Raw genomic sequence first — 13159 nt, forward strand, 5'->3', positions numbered from 1 at the left:
TGAAGACTAGATGTAGACTCAAGTGATAAGAGTTGAATCAGGATAAATCACTTGTGTCAAGCTTTGCACTCTCGTGATTGGTGATTTTGTTCCTTCATCTCACTTATTATTATTACTATATTTCATTTAAATTTTTAATTAGCCCCATTCACCCCCTTGGAGCATTTACAAGAGATATCTAAAAATCAATATTTAATAATTATATATCTTAGACATTATGCTAATTAAAAACTTCATTTTGGAGAGAAAGATGGCATTTTTAGAACGTGGAAACACCACTTCTTTTATTTAAATGAATTTTTTTAATATTTAATATATAAATAATATCAAAGTAGATATGTGACATTTATAAGATTTAGAAACGCCACCTCTCTGATATTAATTATTAAAGAATATTATATATTAGTTATTAATATTTATTAAACAATTATAATAAAATACAAATTTGAGATGATAAATTAAATTATTAATTTGTTAACATATTAGAGAGGTGGCGTTTCCTTTCTTTGGAAATGCCATCTCTCTACTTTTATTATTAAATAATTATTATTATTATTATTAATTATCATTTTTATTAAATATCATTGATTGAATAATTATTTAATTTCATAGAACAAAATCCTTAATTAATTACAAAGTATAGAGGTGGCATTTTGTTATTGAAATCCTAAGTAACAGGAAGCTATGGTATTTCATGTAATAGAAGCCACCTCTTTTTGTTTAACTAAAATTTTAAATTAAAAAATAATTCATAAGCAGTGGCATTTTAATTAAAAAAATGCAACCTCTTTGCTTTAACTTCAATATTAGTGGCGTTTTATTTTTTATTACCACTAAATTTCACTTTTGCAGTAGTGTGAGAATGATGTAGCTGGAAAATCCTACTAAATCCATTATGACAATGCCTCAATAGATAGGTAGCCCTGCACTTATCTTGAGTCATGGTGTTGGTCTTTGATAGAGATTTTCATTTGATGTATTCTGCTCATTCATAGATTGTTGGATCGTGAGCATGTTGGAGTTGAAGAAGCTATGTTGGATGATGAAGATGATGATGGATTCTGAAGGCTTTTAAGGTTTATTTTGTCATTTCATCATGCATATGAATTCTTCTGTCTGTGCTTGGCCTTATCCACTTTGGTTTGAGGTTTTATCTGGAGGCCTACTTGATTTCTTCTCCTTAGTTTTTAGTTTTATTTCCCCGTGTAGATAAACATACACACGGATTGCCATATTTGAATTAAAACTAATTTGCAAGGGCCTTAGGATGGAGGAACCAAATAACAAGCATTCATAGTAACAAAAATTATAACATTTTTTTTTGCTTTTGACAACAATTTTGGTTACAACAATTCTAAAAATGTCGCCTAATATGGATATAAGCAACATATTTTATGCGTTACTATTGGTATCTACTTCAAGCAACAAATACTTGACAACGTTTAAAAGCTATTTCCTAAAGTAGAATAGATAATAATTTTCAAGTGTTGCAATGAAATTTTTAAATAGGCAACATAAAAGACTATTGTTTATAATAGCACTTTTTTTTGCAACATTTTAAAATTGTTCCCTATTCCAATAGGCAACAACGAAAAAATAAATTTTGCCTATAAATATTCCTTTTGGCAAAATTAAAAAATTGTTGCCTATTGTTTTCTATTAATAGAAAAATTATTTTCATTTTTTTGATAACTTATCTATATTCTTTTATTTGTTTATTTATTTTACTTTCTTAATTTATTATTTATTAATTAGAAAAATTTAAAATTTAATATAACAATTATCTGTACATATAATGTTTTGTATTATAATAACTAAAAATCATGTTGGATGAATAGTTAGAGTTATCTCATTATTTCACGTGAATTAGGGTTTGAATCCAAAGTGAAAAAGAAAATATTAAATTTTGACTATTTAAGATTTTCACAATAATTTTTTAGTGTTGCCTATACTTGTACAATAGGCAATAGGCAAAAACTATTGCTTATTTCAGCAACCCAAAACTGACGCCTAATGTCTTACTATAAGCAACGGTTTTATGATTTGTGCCCTAAAATATGAAAAACTGTTACCTTAGACTTTAGGTAACCAGGGCAAGTTCCACGTCTAAAAACGGCTGCCTGTGCCTATAGGCAACGGTTTTTCACCCTGTGGCAATAGTCCACATAACAAAAATGTTGTAGTAAAACATTCTTCTATCCTACTCCCTCTATTTCTATATATAAAAAAAAAAATTATATCACATAGTTTAAGAAAGTTAGTTAACTATAATAATTATGTCTGAAAATAAAAAAATTAGATTAAAATGCCCTATGTTAATCAACATAAACATGTATTAATTATTTCTCATTAATGTAAATTGTAAGGGGTGATTTAGAAAATGTATAATAAATGTTTATTGAAATATATAATTTTGCTTATATAAAAAAACAAGTAAAAAGTGTTAGTTTCTCTTGTAAATAAAAACGGAATAGTACGTCTGTATGAGCATTCTCTTTCTCCCTGTCTCTTGAAATCTTTTTTTTTTTTTTGGTTGCAGTAAGATCATACTATCCTTTTGATAACTGTTGCTGGTCACATATTGTTCTGCTGTAAACATCTTTGATTTATCATCATTTTGTCCCGCATAATGAATTTTATCTTTTCAAGTTACCATGTGCCATGGTTCCTTCTGGTGGATATGGGTTGTTATTATTTGTTTGTTTATAATTATCGGACAAAAATTGTTCCATTTTTTAAAAAATAAAAAGTTGCAATAGAAATTTCTCGGTTCAAAATTTATCACCATTAATTTCCCTATGCATTTCAAATGTTGCTAAACTGAGTTTTTTTTTTTTTTTTTGAGGTGGAAAATTTTGAATATATTGATGAAGAGGCTGCAGCAGAGGAGGTAAGGAAAAAAGAAATGGGAAGTAAAAATACTGTCAACAATTCAGATGAGACCACATCTCTCAGGGCTTCAGGTTCTTCTTTATCTAATTGATTCAATTTTTGTTTTGGTGTAAGGTAGTGCTGTAACTTCTTCATCTTGGTTCTCGTTGTCCTCTTTGGCTTTGTTCAATATCTCTTCTCTAGATTTCTTTCTCGATCTAATTAGTGAAAGCTAACATGTCTTGGTTCATGTTCAAATCCAATGAATATAAAACGGTTGCTTCCAAATAACCGTTTTATATACCCAGAATATAAAGTGATTGTTTCCAAATAGTCATCGATTGCTTCCAAATAACCGTTTTGTATGCCTAGAATATCAAGCGGTTAAAAAACTGTATTATATTTGTTCAAGAATATACAGCGCCAGAACATATATCAAGTAAAAACCATTATATATAAGCAAAAATAACTGTTGGATATACTTTTTTTTTTGTGGTAGTACATGAGGATTAAAAATGGCTTTATCTGTTATTTTTATACCGGCAAAAATTAAAGCTTAGAAATAGAGTGGATACATGACCTAACTTAAACAAAATGAAACAGAGCATTTACTATACTTACCAGACATGCAATCTAGATTATGATTCACAATTCGATTCCAATATGTAGACTCTTAAGAAATACAGATTCAGATAAATAAATATATATATATATATATATATCGCTTTAGTAGGGACGAAGTTTTTCATTTCATGTTGATTCAGTAAGGAAGAAGCGAAGCAAACGTTTGGTGTCTACCTCTTCCTTAATTTCTGTAATTTTTTTATATAATATTAGATCAACTTTTTTTTTCTTTTTAACCAATATATTAGATCAACTTTAAAAAATATGTATGATACTTTTCAATTTTCACTATCGCTTGTGAACAAGTGCGGCAAGCTGTGTAAGTTATAGCCAAGTTCAAGCCTGAGACCACCACGAAGACCATATAAACCAATCCCCAGTGTGGCCTCCAGCCGACATACACACAATACTCGTGTGTCCCTTCTCTCACATACGTTTGTTGCACCATAAAGCCACTCTTTTCCTCCCTCCCTATTCTCAGATAGGTGTCACCAACGAAACCTCTGGTTAAGCTCACACTCGCTTTCATGGCGATGATCTTGGAAATTGCGGTTACCATCATCATCGCAAGGAACTTTCTGGCGAAGAAAGTCCGTGACGACGTGGGGTAATAGGGCATGAGGGCCATCCATCCAAACAGGAATCCACTTGGTACGCATTTGCTCTGCCATTTCTGCGCCAAACCAGAGAAACGGGTCCGTGACGACGCACGCTTTCCTGGAGCAAGTAGCTGGAAGGTTCTTAGGGTTCTCGCTGTCTCCATCTGGTAGTTGAAGAGCCTGTCTGAGTAGAAAAGCAATATTCAGGTGTCTGCACAGAAGGGATGAAGAAGGAGAAGGATGGAGAGTCAAAAATACCTTGTCAGTGTTTCCATATTTAACTGTGGGGGAGTTATTGCATCTTTTTTTAATTATTATTTCAAGTAGAAATTTGCTTTAAAAGAAAATTTAAGATATCAAGCATTCTTCCAACAAAAAAAAAGAATATTTATACTATTTAACACTTTGAATATAATCGTCAGGCATTGTCATCCAGGTTTGATGTTTGTTTAGTTTTAGAAGGCAATACTTAATAATTATTTCACGATAACTATTAAGTAAATATGGCAAAAACTAAACCTTGGTTTGTTAAATTAGTCATTTTCTTGTATAATTTTTCCTCTTTAATCTTGTAAAAAATTTTTGACTAATTAAACTAATAATTAAATGAATCTATCAAAGATCTCATCCTATCAAAATAATCATATTTCATAAAATTAAATGCTAGTCATTCAAAAAATTCAAGAGCGTAACCACTTAACATATCATTTCTTTTAATGCATGATGATTATAGAAGTGAATTAGTAAAGTTTGAAAAGATTTTATGTCTCAAGTAGGTATTAAAAGAAACACTTTAGAATATGTTTAGTTGGGGGGTTGGGGAGAGGAATGGCTTCCTTTCCCTTATTTGGTTAAAAAATTTTGGAGGAGAGGGGAACCAAAATTTTCCTTCCTCTTCCCTCCCCTCCTTCTGGCTCCTTTTAAATTGAGGGTTTTTGGAGAGGAGTCAAATTTTCTGACTAATCAACCCTCATTTATTTTGTTATATTTCACAATAAAAAAAAAAAACACATTCTGCGCCCAGACTCTTCGTCAGTCATCCTGGAGTTGTCTTGCCCATCCCATCCCGCCATTGTGTTTCCACATCCCCTCCGTATCCCGCCATCATCAAGCTTGTCGAAGAAATTAGAAGGGTGGTTCATTGGTTCTTGCAGGTTTCCCAACAGCAAGGATTGAAGTTGAAGGAATCATGGGAGCAATTCCAACTATTTTATTTATTTCTCATCGGCTAGAGGCTTTCCTTCCCAAGCACGTCCAAATTGATTTATTTAGTTTTTCCTTCCTATACTGTAACAATGTGAGAAAAACTTGTCTCTTGTATCAGTTTTCGAAGCAAGCCTTTTGAGTTGAATCAGTGGGCATACTGGCGCTACATTGGTTGATAATTTTTGTTGATGCGTGCCAAATATGATGAACTAACATCCTATTATATGATTTTTTTTATATTTTTGTTTGAATAGTAATATTATTTTATTTTTTAGAAAAAATAACTCTTTTGAATAATGAGGTTTAATGCAATTTTTTTGTTAGAAAGTGAATTAAAAAATTGCTATCATAAAATTGATTTATATGAGAAGAAATAAAAATAAAATAAATTTAATACATAAGGATGTAATAATCAATTGATTGTTACTTTCCGTCCTCTTCCCTCCTAAACCAAATACATAATCATTAAAAACTCCTTTCCTCCCCTTCTCTCCAAACAAAGTAACATAAAAACTCTCCCCTCCCCTCGAACCAAACACAGATTAATGAATCAAACCAATGAACCCTATTAACTATGTAATTTTTTGCCTCTTAATTATGTAAAATGATTTCATGCCACATATGCAACACATAAAATATACTTATCGCTTCTTTAGTTTCCTGAAAATCTGTCTCCCCATCTTCGTTAGTTGAAATTCTCCCAGTGAAATGAATCTACGTACTAGTTGCTTCACAAAAGAATATGTACATTGGGACATGAAATATCATAACAAAACAGTGAAATAAATTGAAGGAGAAAATAAATGAGCCTGTCACCATTATTCTAGAAGAACAATTATGTGCCTCGTCGAAAGAGTATAAATAACGTGACGCACTAAATCCATTTAAAAAATTCCTTAAAACCACATGTTAAGTTGGTCTCTTTTTTTCCAATACATTTGTCGTTGATGCTTTTGTGATCATTATTGGAGGCTGAAAGCTTAGAAGAAAAGCAGAGAAAAAATTATATAAGGACCCCTAGAGAGTTTTTATATCAAAGAAGGACTTTAAAATATAAAATTTTACTACAACCTTAGATATCTATCTGAAAATAAGATTTTGTTGATTACCCCTAATATTTTATGGATGCGTAAACAAGCATCCATTTAAATTTTGACAAGTAATCATATATAATCAACAAAAACCCATTCAAAAATGAACAAATAGTAAAAACTAATAGCACATATTTAATTATACAAGTGTTGGTCCTGCATAAACAGAGTATTTATTTGGACTTTGACAAGTAACCTTATTTAATTAACAACAAGCCATTCGAAATTAATAAGTGACTATAATTAATAGTATATGTTTAATTGTACATGTGGTCATACATAAATAAGTATTCATTCAAGTTTTGACTAATTAGCAACAATCCATTCAAAATTAACAAGTGATTATAACTAATAACACATGTTTAATTATAAAAGTGTTAGTCCTATAAAAACAAACATCCCATTAAATTATTATTAAACTTTAGGGATAATTAAGTCTTTTCTCATAAAATCTTATTTTCATATACGTACAATGGGAGTGCAGTGAAATTTCATGGGAGTGCAGTGAAATTTCATATTTTTAATGTCCTTATTTAATATAAAAACTTTCCAAGAGTCCTTGCATGATATTTTCCCAAAATAAAATAAAATAACCAACAACTGAAATTTCAAAAGAGCAAATACTTTTGATCCAATATTATATAGAATGACAATGCCTTTCTTTCTTTCTATTTTAATATCTTAACGAGCGAAAATTTTGGTTGAAATATTGCTGAAATTGGTTGTTTTGCTACATTTTTTTTAATACAAAAGATTTAACCATTAGTGGACCTATGTTATTGTGAGAGTGGGCAAACACTATTGGGTCATTTGAAAAAATTTTATGTGCATGTGGCAAATTTTGACATTTTACCCCAATTGATTTTAAAATATATAATTTAAAAAGTTATTTTTCTTTTTAAAATGTGTTGTTATTAAGGAAAAAATGATTCCTTATGAACTTACCACTAATTGGAGCAACGTCTTTATATAGGTTTTCTTATTCAATCTCTATTAACTTTTGGGTAAATAAAAAAATTTCTCTCTGAACTTTAAATCCAGTAACACCGTAAACCCTGAACTCATTTATTGTGCAAATTGTTCACTCAACTTTTAAAAATTGTGCAATATAGCCCCTACAATTAACAAATGTTAACTTTGACTATTGGTTGATAATAGAATGACAAAAAAGAACCTCAAAAATTACAATACAATAAAGGACCAAAAAAAACAGAACCTAAAAATAATTTTTTTTACTATTTTGTAATTTTTGAGGTCATTTTTTATCATTTTATAGTCAACTAACGATCAAAATTAACTTTTTGTTAACAACAGAGATAGGATTACACTATTTTTAAAAGTCAAAGGAACAATTTGCATAATAAACAAGTTTAGGATTTATGATACTACTTGACCTAAAGTTTATAGGGTAATTTTCTAATTTACCCTTAAATTTTTATACAATTTTTGTGCAATCATTGTACAATTTACGTGCAATCTATAAAAGACTCATTCTTTTTAAATGGTGAAAACCTTTTTTTGGCCACGCCGAATACAATTTTCAAATCTTCAAAAGAATTCAAGGTGCTCTGAGTTTTATCAATATGAACTTTTCACCACTCTCTTCACTTAATTCCCTAAAAAAATTAATTATGTCAACGCTCTTGTTTGCTAGAAGACATAACTAAGGTTGGAATCTTGAAGTAGTTAAAAATCTTGAGTCCTGCTTACTCTAAAATTGACCATCTATCATTTCAACTGGTGATGTTGAGTTCATTACAAATGCTAAATCATGCCCATTGCTCCAAATTCAATGATTCTACCAAAACATTTATATATCTAGCTAGAAAAAGTTAGAGGTTTTGTGCATTAAAAGTAGCTTCGACTAGTGGAAAGATGAATGATAAGCTAATGAAAATGCAAGTAGCAGAACTTTTGTCATTTATGTACATACAAATTAGTAACCAGAAGACAATAGCCAACAAGTGAACAAGTGATCATGAGAATAATAATATAAAGTGTTCAAGCTGACAGACATGAATGAGTGCACGACAGCATGGGCATGAGCATGAGATCAAGTGATTAAATGAAGGAACGGAGGAGAATGACAAGTCTAAAGCTTTGAATGGATGCAAAAACACTAAAAGGTGTGAGGTTACAAGTTCTAGATTATGATATATGACGTCGCAATGACAAATGATGTGGCGGTGATGTAGTAGTGAGCTTGGTGTGAGATGGCACTAGTCCACTGAGTGACGTAGAGAGAATGCATTTCATCTCCAAGTTAAAAAGCTTATTATTGTTTAGTGACAGACTAAGTAAAGACGGAATGCAATTCTGTCACTAATTTTATCACTAATTAGTATTGGTGTTTTTACTAATATAAATATCCTATTGTTAACCCATTTAGCAACAAAAAATTCTGTCACTAATTAGCTTTTTTTCTTTTTGCTATAATGTCAATCTTGATATTAGTATTTTTAATGATCTACCACCTGGGTGCCGTAATTTATGAGTTTGGACATGTCCTAATTATTTTCTCTTGGATGGTTTAACTGTGGCTTTGTATAAAAAAAACAAACAAACATGGATTACATTCTAATAAGATGTTGCACACATTGCTAATGAACTCTTCTGCCACCATGAAGGTCCCTTGTTATTTGCTGTTAATATCACTGCTTGGTGGTTGGTTGGTTATGGTATTGTCTATTTTTTTAATAAAAATTTGTCTTTTGTTTTAATAAAGTTAAAAAGTGATAACATTAACTTTTCTATGACAACATCACATACTAATTTTATAATAAGGGAGTACCGATTTATTATTTTAATTTTAAGGAAAAATATCAACTAAGGATCATTGGAGAAAATTTATAGCATTCAAGGACTAATAGAATTTGAGTTTTCACTATAATGCATTGGTCCTTAGATGAAATTAATTTTTTTTACATGAAATAATTGCATTGCCCCCAAAAGTTTAAAATAAAAAAAGTCACCTCTGTTGTCACTGGCCACCGAACCACTATCAGAGACCCTATTAGTGATGAGGTCACCAGAGCCCTGTTACACTACCACAAAATTATTTAAATAAGATGCATCATACGTGACAATTATTAAAAATAAAAGATAAATAAAATAGGTGGAGAATACTTATCGGTTGCTTTAAAACAACTATCAAGTAAATAAACATATATTTGGTAGTTATAAGTAAATAATCGTCAAATATATAACGTACATATATTTGATGCTTTTTTAAAAGTAGCCATCAAATATAAGCTTGATATACTTGATAGTTTTCTGTAACTAAGCGTCAATTATATTATATTAAAAATAATATTTTAAAAATATATTTGACGCTTGTTCTAAAAAACCGTCAAAGTATTTTTGACATATACTCGACAATTATCTCGTAACAAGCATTAAATATAGAATACTTGATGGTTTTTATGTAATAACTGTGAAGTATTATGTTTTAAAATTAGCTTTCAAAACTGCATCGCTCTTTCTCTGCTTTCACTTAAACCTCTTGTAACCTCTCTAGACACTTGTGAAAACATATTTTCAGCCATCTAACCAAAATTTCACTCTATTTTGAGGTTGGGTTCATTATTATTTTTTGGCTATTTGCTCGTTGTAAACCTCGTTCTTCTCTTCATCTTCCCTCTCATTGCCTCCCCTGTTCATTTTCAGTGTGCTCTCATTCCTTGAGGTTGGTTCTTTGATTTTTCCATCATTAATCCTTCTTTTGAGTCCATAGATTATAGATTTTGGTTTACTTATGGCAAATGACTATTTGAAATTTGATTTTTGATAACCTGTGGCTATTCTTTATTATGGGTATTATTCTTAATTTTGTTGTTAACTGATTTTGGGTGTTTTAGATTTTGATTTTGAGTTAAGAAATTTCCCTATTAAATTTTTATATCCCCATTGTTAATTGTTGCATGCATTGTCTTCTATTAGTGTTTGCTATTGCTATATAGATTGAGTATTGTGCCGTTGATGCTATGTAATCATGAAAGTAGTTGAAAATTTATTGTTTTGCTTATGTGTTGGCTAGAGTAGAATATTCAAGACTAAAATTTAGAATGAAGAGAGGGCATGAGACCCATGAAATGTCCATTTTTAAGTTGTTATGCTATTGAAATTTTTTTAATATGTAAGATTGTTTGAGTTGTTATGTGATTGTTGTTGTTGTTGGTGTTTTATTTGTTGTTAAATTAATCAAGAAGGCGTAAAGCTTGCAAAATTCTCATTTTTAAGTTATTCTACTATTGATTTTTTTTTCAATAACCATCAAGTATATGTTTACTTGACAGTTATTTTGAAATAACCTTCAAGTATAGTAAAATACTTGATGGTTTAGTAAAATACTTTACGATTATTTAGAAATAACTGTCAATTTATTTTGGCAAACCATTGGTTAGAATTTACTAAAATTATCATGTAGAACAAGGCAAAAATGCAAAGGTCTTAGCTTTACATGACCATTATTTTGAAATAACCGTCAAGTAATGTGTTAAATACTTGATGGTTAAAAATCATCAAAAAAGGATATCCCTAATATATGGTACCCCATTACTTGACGGTTTTTAATCGTCAAATAAAAAGGTATTCTGTGGTAGTGTCATCAACGATCAATCATTGGAGCTCTGATGTCAATGATAATTTATCAAGAAATAATTGGTAAAGGTGGGCTAAGGGGGGTTTACCCTATGATCCCTTAGTCACGCAAAAAGCTTAATGGCTTCTTAATCATATATGACCAAAAAAAAATATATGTAGTAGCCCAAACTTCTCATTCAAGCTTCCACAAGTGCTAGTTTTTCATTAACAAATATTCATTCTGATTTTAACATAAACATATTCAAAATTAATAATAATTTATACAAGCTTTAACAAGATAGAAAAACTGATAGGACGGGCTTAATTGTAAAAGTGTTAGTCATTTATTAACAAGTATCCATTCAGATATTGACAATAACTTATTCAAAATTAACAATAACCTATTCGAGTTTTAACAAGTTAGACACAAACTAATAGGATGAATTTAATTATACAAATGTTAGTCTTTCATCAACAAGTATCCGTTTAGTTTTTAACAACATCACATTCAAAATTAACAACATTCATTCAAAAGTTAGAATAACTAGTAGGATGAGCTTCACTGTATAAGTGTTAGTCCTTCATTAATAAGTATCTATTCAGGTTTTAACAACAACTCATTCGAAATTAACAACAATCCATTGAGTCATTAACAAGTTAGAAAAAACCAATACGATGGGTTTAATTGTACAAGTATTAGTCCTTCATCAACAATTATCCATTCAAATTTTGACAACAACTTATTCAAAGATAACAACATTCTATTCAACTTTTAATAAGTTAGAAAAAATGATAGGATGAGTTTAATTATACAAGTGTAGTCCTTCATCTACAAGTATCCGTTCAAGTTTTTACAATAACTCATTCAAAACTAACAACAATTCATTTGAGTTTTATGAAGTTAGAAAAACTGAGATGATAAGCTGAATTGTACAAATGTTAGTTCTTCATCAAGTATCCATTCAAATTTTAATAATAACTCATTTGAAATTAGTAACAATCAATTCAGTCTTTAACAAGTTAAAAAAATGGCAGCATAGGTCTAATGAAATAATTTTTCACCCAAACAACAATTTATTCGGGTTTTGACAACTCTTTTGTGATTAACAAGAGGTTTGTTCCACTATACCTATGTTATCAATTTTTTTAACTTGCTAAAGTTTAAATAAATTATTGTTAATTTTGAATAAGTTGCTGTTAAAAATTTAAAAAGATACTTGTTGATGAATGACTTATACTAGTATAATGAAACATATCCTATTATGTTTTGTTGTTAAAACCCAAATAAATATTTGTTGATGAACTTGCGCTTGTAGAAGCTTGGGTTAGAAGTCTAGGCTACTAAATATATTCTTTTTGGCCATATATAATTAAGATGGCTTAGTGGCTACCTATTTTTTTAGGTAACTAGGAGGTCTTGGGATCAAACCTTTCTTGACTACCATCACCAATTATTGGTGACAATAAGGATAACTTTTTTTAAATTATTTTAAATTTTAGGGATATCATGGTCATTTCTCATAAAAACTTATTTTCAATTAACTACCAAGAGGCTGCAGTATAATTTCAAAATTGTACAGTCATTTTTTAATATAAATTTCTTTCAATGATCTTAGTTGATATTTTTTTCAATTTTAAACTCATGCAATAATCATTTTGGAATAAAGCAATAAATGACAAAAAATGAATTGCAGATTTGAACGGATTAAAGGAACATTGTTAAAAAGTAGTGTTCTCCTTTTTCTCCAAAATAAATAAATGAATAAAATACAATACTTGAGGGAATTGTAAACACAAATTTTAGGATCATCTTTTCCCATAAAGAAAGAGAAAGGACCTAGTATCTATTGTTACAAATGTGAATCTGGCCATGCCCACCCATATCCATAGCAATAGCATAAGATGTCAAGAAGTCGCGCATTTATTTCCCTTTCGGTAGATTTGATCAATCTCTTCTTGCCACCCTTTTCATAGAACATTTAGGATCACTTTGTTTTGTCCTTAAAATTCAACTCTAGATGTACTAACTTTTCATGGTATATTAAGATGTGAGAATATGAGCCAAGCCATGCTATATACATAGGAAAAAAAATGGATTAGATTGGGTTCATTCCATTTTCATATGGGATTTTTCTAACCAAAACAATGAGGGTTAGTGGGTTAAATGAGCCAACCCACTAACACCAA

Source organism: Prosopis cineraria, unplaced genomic scaffold (genome assembly GCF_029017545.1).
Source record: "Prosopis cineraria cultivar Desert tree isolate PC_DT_omini unplaced genomic scaffold, ASM2901754v1 PC11, whole genome shotgun sequence".
NCBI classification, from domain to species: Eukaryota; Viridiplantae; Streptophyta; class Magnoliopsida; order Fabales; family Fabaceae; genus Prosopis; species Prosopis cineraria.